Raw genomic sequence first — 15,260 nt, 5'->3', positions numbered from 1 at the left:
GGGAAGGGAGGGCTGCTTTTGTTGGAGGCGGAGGAGCAGAAGGGGCGGGGCACCCGGAGGAGGGGCTTCCTGCTCGGGTTGATCAGCCGGAGCACCATGACGGTGGCGGCGGCGGCGGTGTGAGGTTTCCTGTGCCTCCTCCTCGGCGAAAGAAGTGGTTTGGTGGAAGGGAATGAATGTCTGGATTGAGTGTTATGCCAACTCCACCGCGCGACCCTATCCTGTCCGCCCCCGTCCGTTTGGGGTAAAACGGACAAACGAGACGGCCCAGTGCGCGGGCGTTCACGGACTTTTGTCCGCTTTGTGTCCGCTTTCGACCCATCCCCGGCAGAAGTTTGCGCCGGTTTTGGGGTGAAACGGACAACGCGCGGACGGACGGGGCGCGCGCACTTGTCCTCCCCTGGCCCGCCTGTCGGTGGGAGAAACCAAAACCCCCCACGTCCATTTGCCGCCATTTCCCCCAAACCCTTCCACGTCCCTCCCGCCGCCCCTCTCTCCCCCGGCCATGGCCGACGCCCCGCCGAGTTCCGGCGGCCTGGCCGTCGACCCGCCCGCAAAGGTGAAGAAGAAGGCGCCAAGGAAGCCGCGGTCGGAGTGCACGCCGGAGGAGATCGCCAAGTTGGACGCGGAATCGGCAAAGAGGAGGGAACGGAAAGCGGTCGTCAAGGTCAATGCCGCCGTGGTCAAGTTCGTCGCCCAGCGCGAGGAGCTGGAGGCCGCGCGGCGCAAGGCCGCTGCCGACGAGAAGGAGGACCTCGTCAACAAAGCGCACACCATCCTCATGCTTGGCATGGGCCGTCCGGCCAGGTTCCATGCAGCGGCCGTCAGCCCGGCGAGCACAGGCTCGTCGGTCGCCCGGCCTACGCACTGCCAGTCGCCGACGTCGCGCGCCGAGCTCATGTCAAACAAAGAAGCTTGAGATGGAAGAGGCGGCCAAGAGGAGGAAGATCGACATGAAGAGGCGGCCCGGCAAAGGCAGCTCGACATCGAGGCCGACAACGTCAAGGCCAGGCAGAGGCAGCTCAACATCGAGGCCACGAACGCCACCACCAAAGCGAAGGAGGTGGCCCTTGCGATCATGAGTGTGGACTTGTCGAAGATGAGCAACAAGACGAGGGCCTGGTTCGAGGCCAAGCAGAAGGAGATGCTCGAAGCCGAAGGCTTGAACTAGGTCGTCTGATCGGCCGTGGCCGTTTTTTTTAGGCTGGCATGGGTGTCGCCCGCCCGCTGGCCACTGGCTGTGTGCCAGCGAGAAAACATTCATTTTGTTGGCCGACTGTGTTGCCGGTCGCTGGCTGTGTTGCCGGCGAGGAAACTATTCATTTTGGAGGCTGGTTGTATTGCCGGCCGCTGGCTGATGCCGGCGATGGACGTGTAGGCCGCTGGCTCTGTTGCCGGCATGATGAATCGGGGCCGCTGGCCTGAACTAGGGCTTGGAATTTGAAACGTTGCTTCTGCTTTTTTAAATAGACACGGACATGATGGGGAAAATGGATGTGGCCGCGCGCTGGGCGCACGGCCACCGCATCCCAGGACACGCTCGGACATGACCCCAAATCGCTACCCAAACGGACAGAATCCGGACAAAACGGACGTCCGTTTGGGATCGTGCGGTAGAGTTTGCCTTAAATGTGTGCATGGAGGCCTAGTCCGATCCGATCCTACTTTCTAGGATCTCGCAACGCTCGTGCCGGCGTGCGTGCCGCCTTTGTAGGAGCGATTGCCTTCTCCCTCACCCCGCGTTTCTAATAAATATACAAGTCCAAACAGAGATTTTAATATGAACAACGTATGGATGTATATAAACATATTTTATAACACATATTCATTCATTTTGCTTTGTATGTAGTCATACTAAAATCTCTAAAAGATCTTATATTCAGGAACGACGGGAGTACATTATAGCCGAAATCAATTAAGGACATAACATTTCTATCTAACTTGGTAATTGGTATCAGATACTGAAGGAAATATGCCCTAGAGGCAATAATAAAGTTATTATTTATTTCCTTATATCATGATAAATGTTTATTATTCATGCTAGAATTGTATTAACCGGAAACATAATACATGTGTGAATACATAGACAAACAGAGTGTCACTAGTATGCCTCTACTTGACTAGCTTGTTGATCAAAGATGGTTATGTTTCCTAACCATAGACATGAGTTGTCATTTGCTTAACGGGATCACATCATTAGGAGAATGATGTGATTGACTTGACCCATTCCGTTAGCTTAGCACTTGATCATTTAGTTTGTTGCTATTGCTTTCTTCATGACTTATACATGTTCCTATGACTATGAGATTATGCAACTCCCGTTTATCGGACGAACACTTTGTGTGCTACCAAACGTCACAACGTAACTGGGTGATTATAAAGGTGTTGTACAGGTGTCTCCGAAGGTACTTGTTGGGTTGGCGTATTTCGAGATTAGGATTTGTCACTCTGATTGTCGGAGACGTATCTCTGGGCCCTGTAATACACATCACCTAAGCCTTGCAAGCATTGCAACTAATGAGTTAGTTGCGAGATGATGTATTACGGAACGAGTAAAGAGACTTGCCGGTAACGAGATTGAACTAGGTATTGAGATGCCGATGATCGAATCTCGGGCAAGTAACATACCGATGACAAAGGGAACAACGTATGTTGTTATGCGACCTGACCGATAAAGATCTTCGTAGAATATGTAGGAGCCAATATGAGCATCCAGGTTCCGCTATTGGTTATTGACTGGAGACGTGTCCTGGTCATGTCTACATAGTTCTCGAACCCGTAGGGTCCGCACGCTTAACGCTATGATGACAGTTATATTATGAGTTTATATGTTTTGATGTACCGAAGGAGTTCAGAGTCCTGGATGAGATCGGGGACATGATGAGGAGTCTCGAAATAGTCGAGACGTAAAGATCGATATATTGGACGACTATATTCGGACTTCGGAAAGGTTCCGAGTAATTCGGGTATTTTTCGGAGTACCGGAGAGTTACGGGAATTCGCTGGGGAGTATATGGGCCTTATTGGGCCATACAGGAATAGAGGAGACAGGCCAAAAGGAAGGCGGCCTGCGCCCCCCCTCTGGTCCGAATTGGACAAGGGGTGCAACCCCCTTTTCCTTCTTCCTCTCTTCCTCTTTCCTTCACTCCTACTCCAACAAGGAAAGAAGGAGTCCTACTCCCGGTGGGAGTAGGACTCCCCCCTTGGCGCGCCCTCCTCCTAGGCTGGCCGCCTCCCCCCTTGCTCATTTATATACAGGGGCAGGGGGCACCTCTATACACACAAGTTGATCAAGTTGATCGTCTATTAGCCGTGTGCGGTGCCCTCCTCCACCATAGTCCACCTCGATAATACTGTATCGGTGCTTAGGCGAAGCCCTGCGTCGGTAGAACATCAACATCGTCACCACGCCGTCGTGCTGACGAAACTCTCCCTCAACACTTGGCTGGATCGGAGTTAGAGGGACGTCATCGGGCTGAACGTGTGCTGAACTCGGAGGTGCCGTGCGTTCGGTACTTGATCGGTCGGATCGTGAAGACGTACGACTACATCAACCGCGTTGTGCTAACGCTTCTGCTTTTGGTCTACAAGGGTACATGGACAACACTCTCCCCTCTCATTGCTATGCATCACCATGATCTTGCGTGTGCGTAGGAATTTTTTTGAAATTACTTCGTTCCCCAACAATGGCATCCGAGCCAGGTTTTATGCATAGATGTCATATGCACGAGTAGAACACAAGTGAGTTGTGGGTGATATAAGTCATATTGCTTACCAGCATGTCATACTTTGGTTTGGCGGTATTATTGGATGAAGCGGCCCAGACCGACATTACGCGTACGCTTACGCGAGACTGGTTCTAGCGACGTGCTTTGCACACAGGTGGCTGGCGGGTGTCAATTTCTCCAATTTTAGTTGAACCGAGTGTGGCTACGCCCGGTCCTTGCGAAGATTAAAACAACACCAACTTGACAAACTATCGTTGTGGTTTTGATGCGTAGGTAAGAACGATTCTTGCTCAGCCCGTAGCAGCCACGTAAAACTTACAACAACAAAGTAGAGGACGTCTAACTTGTTTTTGCGGGGCATGTTGTGATGTGATATGGTCAAGACGTGATGAGATATAAGTTGTTGTATAAGATGATCATGTTTTGTTGAAGTTATCGGCAACTGGCAGAAGCTTTATGGTTGTCTCTTTATTGCATAAAATGCAAGCGCCAAATAATTGTTTTACAATTATCGCTATGCGATAGCAATAGTTGGCGAGACGCCCATGTGATGACACATTGATATAGATCAAGATGATGGAGATCATGGTGTCATGCCAGTGACGATGGAAATCATGACGATGTTTTGAAGATGGAGATCAAAGGCACAAGATGATGATGTCCATATCATGTCACATATTTTGATTGTATGTGATGTTTATCTTTTATGCATCTTATTTTGCTTAGTTCAATAGTAGCTTTATAAGATGATCTCTCACTAAATTTCAAGATAAAAAGTGTTCTCCCTGAGTAGGCACCATTGCCAAAGTTCATCGTGCCCAGACACCACGTGATGATCGGGTGTGATAAGCTCCACGTCCATCTACAATGGGTGCAAGCCAGTTTTGCACATACAGAATACTCAGGTTAAACTTTTCGAGCCTAGCATATGCAGATATGGCCTCGGAACACTGAGACTGAAAGGTCGAGCGTGAATCATATAGTAGATATGATCAACATAGTGATGTTCACCATTGAAAACTACTCCATTTCACGTGATGATAGGTTATGGTTTAGTTGATTTGGATCACGTGATCACTTAGAAGATTAGAGGGATGTCTTTCTAAGTGGGAGTTCTTAAGTAATATGATTAACTGAACTTAAATTTATCATGAACTTAGTCCTGGTAGTATTAGCATATCAATGTTGTAGATCAATAGCTCGCGTTTAGCTCCCCTGTTTTATTTTTGATATGTTCCTAGAGAAAATTATGTTGAAAAATGTTAGTAGCAATGATGCGGATTGGATCTGTGATCTGAGGATTATCCTTATTGCTGCACAGAAGAATTATGTCTTTGATGCACCGCTAGGTGACAGACCTATTGCAGGAGTAGATGCAGACGTTATGAACGTTTGGCTAGCTCAATATGATGACTACTTGATAGTTTAGTGCATAATGCTTAACGGCTTAGAATCGGGACTTCAAAGACTTTTTGAATGTCATGGACCATATGAGATGTTCCAGGAGTTGAAGATGATATTTCAAGCAAATACCCGAGTTGAGAGATATGAAGTCTCCAACAAGTTCTATAGCTAAAAGATGGAGGAGAATAGCTCAAGCGGTGAGCATGTGCTCAGATTGTCTGGATACTACAATCACTTGAATCAAGTGGGAGTTAATCTTCTAGATAAAATAGTGATTGACAGATTTCTCTTGTCACCATCACCAAGTTAGTAGAACTTCGTGATGAACTATAATATGTAAGGGATAACGGAAACGATTCCCAAGCTCTTCGTGATGCTGAAATCGGCAAAGGTAGAAATCAAGAAAAGCATCAAGTGTTGATGGTAAACAAAAACCACTAGTTTCAAGTAAAGGGACAAAGGGAAGAAAGGGGAACTTCAAGAAGAACGACAAGCAAGTTGCTTCTCAAGTGAAAAACCCAAGTCTGGACCTAAGTCTGAAACTGAGTGCTTCTACTGCAAAGGGACTGGTCACTGGAAGCGGAACTGCCCCAAGTACTTGGCGGATAAGAAGGATGGCAAAGTGAACAAAGGTATATTTGATATACATATTATTGATGTGTATTTTACTAGTGTTCATAGCAACCCCCCGGTATTTGATACTGGTTCAGTTGCTAAGAGTAGTAACTCGAAACGGGAGTTGCAGAATGAACAGAGACTAGTTAAGGGTGAAGTGACGATGTGTGTTGGAAGTGGTTCCAAGATTGATATGATCATCATCGCACACTCTCTATACTTTCGGGATTAGTGTTGAACCTAAATAAGTGTTATTTGGTGTTTGCATTGAGCATGAGTATGATTTGATCATGTTTATTGCAATACGGTTATTCATTTAAGTAAGAGAATAAATTGTTGTTCTGTTTACATATATGGTTACACACCCAATGAAAAAGGTTCGTTGGATCTCGATCGTAGTAATACACATATTCATAATATTGAAAGCAAAAGATGCAAAGTTAATAATGATAGTGCAACTTATTTGTGGCACTGCCGTTTAGGTCATATTGGTGTAAAACGCATGAAGAAACTCCATGCTGATGGACTTTTGGAATCACTTGATTATGAATCAGTTGATGCTTGCGAACCATGCCTCATGGGCATGATCATGGGCGGATTTGGGCCCCAGGCAGCCCAGGCCATTGCCTGGGGCGTGAAAAAATCGTAGGCCTAAATTTTTTAAAAAAACTTTGGCCTGGGGCGCAGCCCAAGCGAAAAGGCCCAGCCGGCAGGCCGCCCAGGCCAACTCGCCCGCACCGCCGCACGGCCGCACGACCAGACGCTCTGCCCTCGACTCATTCTGGACCCGACGAACCCTAAGCCGTCACCGGTCGCCGCCCGCCATCGCCGGTCGCCACCCGTCATCGCCGGTCAGCTTCTTGCCTCCGTCTGGCAGTGCCCCGGATCCCCCTTCCAGTGCCCCCCGTTTCAGCCCCCCCTCCCCCGCCCCCTCGGTTGTGCCGCTGCCGCTGCAGCGCTGCGGGTTGCGACTGCTGTGCAGTTCGCCGTGTCCGGCGTCCTGCGAGGCGGCGAGGGCGCGAGGCAGCGAACCCGGCTAGGGCGCGGCCGTGCAAGGCTACAGCCTGCAGGCTGCCCGGCCCGGTGTCCAACAAGGTAGTCCTCACTTAGTCACTTTCTTAGTACAATTTTGATGGCTTGATGCCCTGTTTTTGTTTATAGATGCCATTGTCTTGATTGGATGACGATGATTTTAGTTGCTAAATGCCACAGTTTGTATGTTTGTTAGATGTTTGTTAGATACCAATATTGACATTGAGAAATTTTTGTTTCTCTAAATTTTTACAGGAGCTCAAGATGAGCAAAAGAAACAAGACATTGAATTCTTTTTTTCAAGTTCGAACCACCGAAGCCGCAGAAAGGGGTCCTTCAGCTCAAACAACTGATGTTAAATCTGCCCCTAATGTTAGAGCTGAACTCAAACCCGGTGATGTTGAATCTGACCCTGGTAAGAGAATACCAATTGAGGAGTTAGATCCAGACATTAGAGATCTTGCTAGAAGGGAGTACATTAGTATGGGTCCTTGCCAACCAACTAATCACACATATGAAAAGATAAACGGTAGGAGCTTTCATAACTATTGGTTCAATGATCATCGCGGCTGGTTGGAATATAGCATTGAAAAAAGATCAGCCTTTTGCTTTTATTGTTTTCTGTTTAAGAAACCAAGAGCTGAAAACTATGGTATTGAAGCATTCACGAGAAATGGATTCAAATCTTGGAAGGATGGACCTAAAGTTTTTAATCAACATGTTGGCAAGCATGATAGTGCTCATAATAAATCTAGGCAACATTATGAGGATTTCAAAAATAAAAGACAAAATCTGCCACATGTCTTTGATAGGGGTTCTCAGAAGCAAGAAGAAGAATACAAAGCTCGTCTCTTGATTATATTGGGTATTGTCAATTTTTTGATACAACAAGCTCTTGCTTTTCATGGTCATGATGAGTTTACTAGCTCAATGAATAAGGGTAACTTTAAAGAGTTGTTGGACTTGTTCATAAAGAAAGACCCAAAGGTGGCAAAATTATTTGGGGATGCGGGAGATAACCATAAGCTGACATCACATAAGATACAAAAGGATTTATGCAAGGCTTGTGCAAAAGAGACCACCAGTGCCATTCTTAAGGAGATTGGAGATAGTAAATTTGCATTACTTGTTGATGAGTCCAGAGATGCATCTATGAAGGAGCAAATGGCTATGTGTTTGAGGTCAGTACATTTGCTTGTGTGTGTGTTATTGTAGCCTTATAGGTGTATTTTCTTAAAGTTCTTATATATTAATCATGCTCCTTTGTCTTCTGTAGGTATCTCGGCAAACGAGGGGAGGTGATTGAGAGATTCATGGCAGTTGAGCATGTTCCTGACACTAAAGCAACTTCACTGAAGGTAGCTTTGGATGGTATGTTTGGTAATCTTGGCTTATCTATGTCTAATTTGAGAGGGCAGGGTTATGATGGGGCTTCAAACATGAGAGGGGAATTTCGTGGGTTGCAAAGATTGATCTTGGAGGAAAATCCTTATGCTCATTATATACATTGTTTTGCCCACCAGTTACAATTAGTGGTTGTTGCTGTTGCCAAGTGTTGTTCATCAGTAAGGGATTTTTTTGAGTACACAAGCATGGTTGTTAACATTGTTAATGCTTCTTGTAAAAGACATGATCAGTTAGCCCAAGAGCAACATGATGAAATAGTACGCCAAATAGAGTCCGGGGAACTTCTTGAGGGAAAAGGGAAAAACCAACTAACTAACCTTGCAAGACCCGGTGATACACGGTGGGGATCACATCATAAAACATTGTGTCGTCTTGTTGAGATGTGGAAACCAGTTCTAAAGGTATTAGAAAATTTACACAATGATGCAGATAATGTTGCCCAAAGAACCACAGCTGCGGGGTTGATAAAGCACATGGAGTCTTTTGAATTTGTTCTCATATTGCATCTTATGATTAGATTATTGGGCAAGACTAACAATCTGTCACAATGCTTGCAATTGAAAAAACAAAATATTGTACGTGTTGTGGGATTGATTAAAACCACATTGGAGGATATTCAAGAGATAAGGCAGAATGGTTGGGATGAGCTCTTCAAAGAGGTAACAGACTTTTGTGTCAAGTTCAACATTGTAGTGCCAAATATGGAAGATACAAGAACTGCTAATGGCCGTTCAAGGTCTTGGGGTGGGCAATTGGTAACTTACAACCATCATTTCAAATTTGAAATATTCAATGTGTTGCATGATCAGCTTATTGTGGAGTTGAACAACCGCTTTGCTGAAAGGTCTACTCAATTGTTGAGATGCATTGCTTGTCTTGACCCCAAGAATTCATTTGCCAATTATAATGAAGACAAGCTAGTAGATCTTGCTAATATGTATGCTGCTGATTTCTCTACATATGAAGTTACTTTTGTCCTTAGAAACCAACTAGACTCATTCATTCGGGAAGCAAGAGGTGATCCACATTTGATGAATTGCAATGATCTTGGTCATCTTGCCATGAATATGGTTAAAAGTGATATGCACACAACTTTTCCCTTAGTTTACCGTCTGGTTGAGTTAGCATTGCTTTTACCTGTTGCAACCGCAACCATGGAAAGGGCATTCTCAGCAATGAGCATTATCAAGACCGGATTGAGGAACAAAATGGGTGATGATTGGATGAATCATAGAATGGTATGTTACATTGAGAGAGATGTATTTGTTAGTATCGAAGAATCCAAGATCATTGAGCGATTTCAAGGTTATCGCACACGTAAAGGTGTTTTGCCTCGTCCTACACGTAAGTTTTCACTTTTTGCATCTATTGTTAATTAGTTTTGCCTGCTATATTATGCACTGATTCGCATTTCAAAATTGATGATTGAAGTTTTAGCGATGTCTGCTCTTGAAGATGTAGTCATGGGAGGCTCGGATCAACCAATCATTTGATTTGGTATCAATCTTCTGTATCATTTATCTATGCCACATATTGTCTTTTGATTTGTCTTGCTTTATTAGTTGACCCATTATGGAACAAATGCTGCCATTGAATATCATGTTTGGTTCCTTATAAGTTATACAAAACATAGATTGATTCTTGTATGCCTTGAAATTGAAGTTTTTTTTGGGTAGTTTTTAGCCATTAGTTGTTCGCCTGGGGCGTCAACAATTCCTGGGTCCGCCACTGGGCATGATGCCTAAGACTCTGTTCTCCGGAACAATGCAGCAAGCAACAAATTTGTTGGAAACCATGCATACTGATGTATGTGGTCCGATGAATATTGAAGCTCGCGGCAAGTATCATTATTTTCTGATCTTCACAGATGATTTGAGCAGATATGAGTATATCTACTTGATGAAACACAAGTCTGAAACATTTGAAAAGTTCAAAGAATTTCAGAGTGAAGTGGAGAATCATCGTTACAAAAATAAAAGTTTCTACGATATGATCGCAGAAGTAAAATATTTGAGTTACGAGTTTGTCCTTCAGTTAAAACAATGTGAAATAGTTTCACTACTCACGCCACCTGGAACACCATAGTGTAATGGTGTGTCCGAACGTCGTAATTGTGCTTTATTAGATATGGTGCGATCTATGACGTCTCTTACTGATTTACCGCTATCATTTTGGGGTTATGCATTAGAGACAGCTACATTCATGTTAAATAGGGCACCATCTGAATCCGTTGAGACAACACCGTATGAACTATGGTTTGGCAATTAACCTAAGCTGTCATTTCTTAAAGTTTGAGGTTGCAATGCTTATGTGAAAAAGTTTCAACCTGATAAGCTCAAACCCAAATCGGAGAAGTGCGTCTTCATAGGATACCCAAAAGAAAATGTTGGGTACACCTTCTATCACAGATCCGAAGGCAAGATATTCGTTGCTGAGAATGGATCCTTTCTAGAGAAGGAGTTTCTCTCAAAAGAAGTGAGTGGGAGGAAAGTAGAACTTGATAAGGTAATTGTACCTGCTCCCTTATTGGAAAGTAGTTCATCACAGAAATCTGTTCCTGTGACTACTACACCAATTAGTGAGGAAGCTAATGATGATGATCATGTAACTTCAGATAAAGTTACTACCGAACCTCGTAGGTAAACTAGAGTGATATCCGCACCAGAGTGGTACGGTAATCCTGTTCTGGAGGTCATGTTACTTGACCATGACGAGCCTACGAACTATGAGGAAGCGATAATGAGCCCTGATTCCGCGAAATGGCTTGAGGCCATGAAATCTGAGATGAGATCCATGTATAAGAGCAAAGTATGGACTTTGATTGACTTGCCCAAAGATCGGCAAGCCATTGAGATTAAATGGATATTCAAGAGGAAGACGGACGCTGATAGTAGTGTTACTATCTACAAAGCTAGAATTGTCGCAAAAAGGTTTTTGACAAGTTCAAGGTGTTGACTACGATGAGAGTTTCTCACTCGTATCTATGCTTAAGTCTATCCGAATCATGTTAGCAATTGCCACATTTTATGAAATCTGACAAATGGATAAACAAAACTACATTCCTTAATGGACTTATTAAAGAAGAGTTGTATATGATGCAACAAGAAAGTTTTGTCAATCCTAAAGGTGCTAACAAAATATGCAAGCTCCAGCGATCCATCTATGGACTGGTGCAAGCATCTCAGAGTTGGAATATACACTTTGATAAGTTGATTAAAGCATATAGTTTTATACAGACTTGCGGTGAAGCCTATATTTACAAGAAAGTGGGTGGGAGCACTACAGTATTTCTGATAAGTATATGTGAATGACATATTATTGATCAGAGATAATGTAGAATTATTCTGCAAAGCATAAAGGAGTGTTTGGAAGGAGTTTTTCAAAGAAAGACCTTGGTGAAGCTACTTACATATTGAGCATCAAGATCTATAGAGATAGATCAAGACGCTTAATAAGTTTTTCAATGAGTACATACTTTGACAAGATTTTGAAGTAGTTCAAAAAGTTTTTGCCTGTGTTACAAGGTGTGAAGCTGAGTAAGACTCAAAACCCGACCACAGCAGAAGATAGAGAGAGAATGAAAGTCATTCCCTATGCCTCAGCCATAGGTTCTATAAAGTATGTCATGCTGTGTACCAGACCTATTGTATACCCTGCCCCGAGTTTGGCAAGGGAGTACAATAGTGATCTAGGAGTAGATCATTGGACATTGGTCAAAATTATCCTTAGTGGAATAAGGATATGTTTCTCGATTATGGAGGTGACAAAAGGTTCGCGTAAAGGGTTACGTCGATGCAAGTTTTGACACTGATCTAGATGACTCTAAGTCTCAATCTGGATACATATTGTAAGTGGGAGCAATTAGCTAGAGTAGCTCCGTGCAGAGCATTGTTGACATGGAAATTTGCAAAATACGTACGGATCTGAATATGGCAGACCCGTTGACTAAACTTCTCTCACAAGCAAAACATGATCACACCTTAGTACTCTTTGGGTGTTAATCACATAGCGATGTGAACTAGATTATTGACTCTAGTAACCCTTTGGGTGTTGGTCACATGTCGATGTGAACTATGGGTGTTAATCACATGGTGATGTGAACTATTGGTATTAAATCACATGGGGATGTGAACTAGATTATTGACTCTAGTGCAAGTGGGAGACTGAAGGAAATATGCCCTAGAGGCAATAATAAAGTTATTATTTATTTCCTTATATCATGATAAATGTTTATTATTCATGCTAGAATTGTATTAACCGGAAACATAATACATGTGTGAATACATAGACAAACAGAGTGTCACTAGTATGCCTCTACTTGACTAGCTCGTTGATCAAAGATGGTTATGTTTCCTAACCATAGACATGAGTTGTCATTTGATTAACGGGATCACATCATTAGGAGAATGATGTGATTGACTTGACCCATTCCGTTAGCTTAGCACTCGATCGTTTAGTTTGTTGCTATTACTTTATTCATGACTTATACATGTTCCAATGACTATGAGATTATGCAACTCCCGTTTACCGGAGGAACACTTTGTGTGCTACCAAACGTCACAACGTAACTGGGTGATTATAAAGGTGCTCTACAGGTGTCTCTGAAGGTACTTGTTGGGTTGGCATATTTCGAGATTAGGATTTATCACTCCGATTGTCGGAGAAGTATCTCTGGGCCCTCTCGGTAATACACATCACCTAAGCCTTGGAAGCATTGCAACTAATGAGTTAGTTGCGAGATGATGTTTTACGGAATGAGTAAAGAGACTTGCCGGTAACGAGATTGAACTAGGTATTGAGATGCCGACGATCGAATCTCGGGCAAGTAACATACCGATGACAAAGGGAACAACGTATGTTGTTATGCGGTCTGACCGATAAAGATCTTCGTAGAATATGTAGGAGCCAATATGAGCATCCAGGTTCCGCTATTGGTTATTGACCGGAGACGTGTCTCGGTCATGTCTACATAGTTCTCGAACCCGTAGGGTCCGCACGCTTAACGCTACGATGACAGTTATATTATGAGTTTATATGTTTTGATGTACCGAAGGAGTTAGGAGTTCCGGATGAGATCGGGGACATGACGAGGAGTCTCAAAATAGTCGAGATGTAAAGATCGATATATTGGACGACTATATTCGGACTTCGGGAAGGTTCCGAGTGATTCGGGTATTTTTCGGAGTACGGAAGAGTTACGGGAATTCGTCGAGGAGTATATGGGCCTTATTGGGCCATACGGGAATAGAGGAGATAGGCCAAAAGGAAGGAGGCCTGCGCCCCCCCCCCTCTGGTCCGAATTGGACAAGGGGTGTAGCCCCCTTTTCCTTCTCCCTCTCCTCCTCTTTCCTTCACTCCTACTCCAACAAGGAAAGGAGGAGTCCTACTCCCGGTGGGAGTAGGACTCCCCCCTTGGCGCGCCCTCCTCCTAGGTCGGCCGCCTCCCCCCTTGCTCCTTTATATACAGGGGCAGGGGGGCACCTCTAGACACACAAGTTGATCGTCTATTAGCCGTGTGCGGTGCCCCCCTCCACCATAGTCCACCTCGATAATACTGTAGCGGTGCTTAGGCGAAACCCTGCGTCGGTAGAACATCAACATCGTCACCACGCCGTCGTGCTGACGAAACTCTCCCTCAACACTCGGCTGGATCGGAGTTAGAGGGACGTCATCGGGCTGAACGTGTGCTGAACTCGGAGGTGCCGTGCGTTCGGTACTTGATTGGTCGGATCGTGAAGACGTACGACTACATCAACCGCGTTGTGCTAACGCTTTCACTTTCGGTCTACGAGGGTACGTGGACAACACTCTCCCCTCTCGTTGCTATGCATCACCATGATCTTGCGTGTGCGTAGGAATTTTTTTGAAATTACTACGTTCCCCAACAGATACTACCTCCGTCATGGTTTACTAACCCCTCTCGTATTCTGGGTCATATTTTGACCATGATTTAATTAACTAAATACATGTTATACGTAGCAAAAATAATATCAATGAAAACTACATTCAAATATGAATCCAATAGTATAAATTTCAATGACATGCATTAACATTTTGCTAGTTAAATATGTCGTCAAACTTTGGCACAAAATATGACGGGGACTTGTAAACGAGGACGAAGGTAGTACCAGGAGCCCCACGGCCGAGCACCACTCATCCTCCTCCGCCGCGTCCCCGGGCTCACTCTCCTCCTCCACGACGCCAGCCACCGCCTCGGCCTCCTCCGCCGCCACGAGGTCCGCCACGTCGCCAGGCTCACTCTCCTCCTCCACGACGTCTGCCACCGCCTCGGCCACCTCGACAGCATCCTCGCCACAGTTCATCTTCGGCCCCAACCCCTCTCTTCTCAATGCTACCTTCGCTGCCTCTGGTTCTCAGTTCGCACCCCTCTTCACCTCCACTACCTCGTCGGCTCCCGCCCCTCGCCACCCCATTTTCAGTGACCATATTGCAAAAAAACAGCAAATTCCTCCTAAACCCCAACGATCACAACTATCAAAAAATGGAAGTCCTTCTTCTTCCTCATGGTGCTCATCCACTATGGCGTCACCTATCTCATCGAGCACCCTCCCTCTCCCAATGCCACCTCTCAGTACGTCGAGCTAGACACCCACGTGACCCTCTGGATCTACGCCACTCTTGCCGACCCCATGGTCGAGCATGTCGTCGGCACCGCCACCACCTTGGCCATCTAGAAGAAGATCAAAGGTCCCGATTCATGATCCTCAACCGTTAGTACCGCAACCTCATGATCCCCCCCCTCCCAATGCCACCTCTTAGTCGCCGAGGCATGAAGCTCCTCACCGACGGTCTCGCCAACATCGACCACACTGTCACCGAGGTGGATCTCGGCACGCAATTCCTCCACGAGCTGGACAAGCGATCTTCATCTTCGAAGGACGCGAGTCGAGTCTTGAGGCACATGGCCTCGCCAAACATGTTTTTGGTTTGGATCTAGGACGCCATGTGTGGCTTCTAAATCCACCTAATTTGAGTTGTTCCGACTAACGTTATTGCCTAATTTGAGTTATCCCGACGAAACGTTACTGTTTAATAAAGCAAGTGTGTTTGGAC

This window comes from Triticum aestivum, chromosome 6A (assembly GCF_018294505.1).
Source record: "Triticum aestivum cultivar Chinese Spring chromosome 6A, IWGSC CS RefSeq v2.1, whole genome shotgun sequence".
In the NCBI taxonomy this organism is placed as follows: Eukaryota; Viridiplantae; Streptophyta; class Magnoliopsida; order Poales; family Poaceae; genus Triticum; species Triticum aestivum.
The sequence above is the reverse complement of the archived record's forward strand: the minus strand, read 5'-3'. Positions refer to the sequence as shown.